Below are 3,150 nucleotides of genomic sequence, written 5' to 3'. Positions count from 1 at the left end.
AGCCATTTTTGTTTAGCCAGATTGCTGTCCCAGTAACTGCTTATCACTTTAAAATCAGCACAGACCAACCACGTTCTTCATACTTGTCAACAAGTTCTCATGTTTCTTTCGAATGCGTGGAGAGGGCTACTAGAATTGACCCATATTTATTTCCACTGTGGAACAACACACCTTGAAACTTCTTTTTGATGAGTCAATTAAGTCTCCACTGTGTATAGTTGGTCTAATTCCTAAACAGTTCATTAATTCATTTATATTACTTCAAAACACTAGAATCATCCTCAAAAAGTAGGGGGACTAGTTCTCGTACTGTGTCTTCTCTGAGAAAAACCTCCTGTGTACTAGACCTTTTGACATCAGTCCAGAAACAGAGTTGTGTAGTTCCTTTTGGAAAATTTAATCTTTCAGATCATTAAGTTCATGCTATTAAAACAGTTGAGGGCTGGACTCGATGTCCCCATTGAATCCAGACTTCAGTTTCCTCTTCAGAAGCTTTACTTTCAGCATTTTCTGCTACTACATACCCCAATTTAATTGGAAGGCATGAACCGAGAGGTTATCTCCATGTGGAACTGGCCTATTAGAGGATGGAATATTAGGAAATACTATGCCCTTCTTACTCTTTGCATTCTCTCTCTCTCTCTCTCTCTCTCTCTCTCTCTCTCTCTCTCTCTCTCTCTCTCTCTCTCTCTCTCTCTCTCTCTACATTCACTAAACAAAAGTAAACTTCTTTTTGATGAGTCAATTAAGTCTCCACTGTGTATAGTTGGTCTAATTCCTAAACAGTTCATTAATTCATTTATATTACTTCAAAACACTAGAATCATCCTCAAAAAGTAGGGGGACTAGTTCTCGTACTGTGTCTTCTCTGAGAAAAACCTCCTGTGTACTAGACCTTTTGACATCAGTCCAGAAACAGAGTTGTGTAGTTCCTTTTGGAAAATTTAATCTTTCAGATCATTAAGTTCATGCTATTAAAACAGTTGAGGGCTGGACTCGATGTCCCCATTGAATCCAGACTTCAGTTTCCTCTTCAGAAGCTTTACTTTCAGCATTTTCTGCTACTACATACCCCAATTTAATTGGAAGGCATGAACCGAGAGGTTATCTCCATGTGGAACTGGCCTATTAGAGGATGGAATATTAGGAAATACTATGCCCTTCTTACTCTTTGCATTCTCTCTCTCTCTCTCTCTCTCTCTCTCTCTCTCTCTCTCTCTCTCTCTCTCTCTCTCTCTCTACATTCACTAAACAAAAGTAAGTCTTCACAGTGGTTTGTAAGCTCCAGCCAAATCGTGTGAATTGCAAATGGCATAGTCTTCTTTTTACCATTTTTCCACAATCTCAATGCTTCAACACAGGTTTGGCAAACTTTATATGGAACTCATTGTTTATCTTAGTATCCTAGTTTCAGTCCAAAATAAGCACAATACTCATTTTTTAAAAATTCTATAATGCTTGTTTTTGCTTGAGGACTACATAACTTCCACAAATATAACAAAATAAGTTCAGATTGTTCAAACACTTGCGTGATGACGTTTCACTCACTTTTCAGCATAATTGTGCCATAATAACCTCCAAAATAAACTTAGCTTTCACTGTTGTATGGAGAAACAACGAATGAAGGCAGTGTTGCCAACATGAGAAAATTGACTTTACGAATTCCCAGCATTTACTCTTAACTAAATACATTCAACAATAAAACTCGTGACAACTTAAGTAAATTGTCAAAAAAGGTACATAAAAATAAAATAACATTTCTCAAATCAGTGCAATATACTGAGTTAAAGACAGTTTTTAGTTTACAAATATTGAAAACCATGTAGTGTTGTAATAGTTGGATTTTAGAAGCATCAGCACCACAGCCATGTTGCTCTGTGTATATTGTCTGTAATTGTGTGTCCTGGGCTCGATTTTCTGTTTCACGAAAAACCCAAGTTTCCGGAAGAAAAGACAATGCCACCCTCAATTGAGACCACCTAACTCAGCCAGTTGGTGAAAAAGGCCATAAAAGTTCCTGTCGTCATCGATGGGACTCAAACTCAACTCTTTTCGGTCAGTGTGGGGAGGACGGCAATTCTATCAACTGTGCTACTCACGAGGGTCTATAATCACTGTCCTGCCCACACCACATATGAAAGGCCCAATTTCGAATCCCGTCAATGACGCGAGGCACTTTTAGGGTCTTATTTCACTTTGTGGTTGAATTAGTCGGGCCCAGACAAGAACAGCAACTTTCATCCCCGCGGAAACGTGGAATGTTTTTTTTCCAGCAATACATGCAAATCTACCAGAGAATATATGCAATTTACAAACATAATACACACTGGCGGATAAGGTAATCCCCCTGTGGCCCTTATATGACAGTTTAAATCCTAGGTAACGAATATTGTTGGTAAATTGGTTGGTGCAATTGAAGAAATGAAGTTCAGAATCTGGATATAAAGATTATTTTCTTCAGAAGTGTAGTCATTGTTTTGGTTAAGGCCGTTGATAACCATGAAGCTCAGTCATGAAAATAGTTGATTTAATGACTTTTAAAGTTGTCTCTTTATGGCACCCAAGTCGTTCAAAGGATAAGAAATAAATCATCTGTATAGAGATTTATCCAGTCTTAGAATAAATCATACCCTAAGAGTGCTTTTTCATATTGTTTATATTAAGACAGTGGATACACTCTTAAGAGAATAATGTGGCACTTGGAATTTTGTAATACACCTTCTTCCTGGACAAAATGAAAAAAAAAATTTGTTAACAGACCTGGAATGACTGGTTTTGCAAGAAGTTTTTAACTGATAAAGGAAGGTTTCTACAGTGGAAAACAAAAAACTGCATCACCTTAAAAAAAGGAATATTTGTAGTGAAACGGATAAGATATTGTTTGATTACAGTCATTTTGTTTGTCGCAAAGCAAAGGTATTGCGTCAGATAACGTTTCTATTGCATTAGACAATAACTGCAAGGTATTGCATCAACTGTTTCTATAAATACGGTGTTGGAAGGGTATACATGTGCATTACTGTCCTGTTTTGTGGAGCTTTAAGCATGGCTCCGCATGTTCAGTTGACACCAAGAAAAAAAAAGTGTGGCTGTTACTCTGTCCCAGGAAGGACTTTCTACGCGTGCTATCGCTGATGAAATAGGCTGCCA

The sequence above is a fragment of the Mastigoproctus giganteus genome, chromosome 1, assembly GCF_048544385.1.
Source record: "Mastigoproctus giganteus isolate SK-2022 chromosome 1, ASM4854438v1, whole genome shotgun sequence".
In the NCBI taxonomy this organism is placed as follows: Eukaryota; Metazoa; Arthropoda; class Arachnida; order Uropygi; family Thelyphonidae; genus Mastigoproctus; species Mastigoproctus giganteus.
This window is presented reverse-complemented; position numbering follows the sequence as displayed.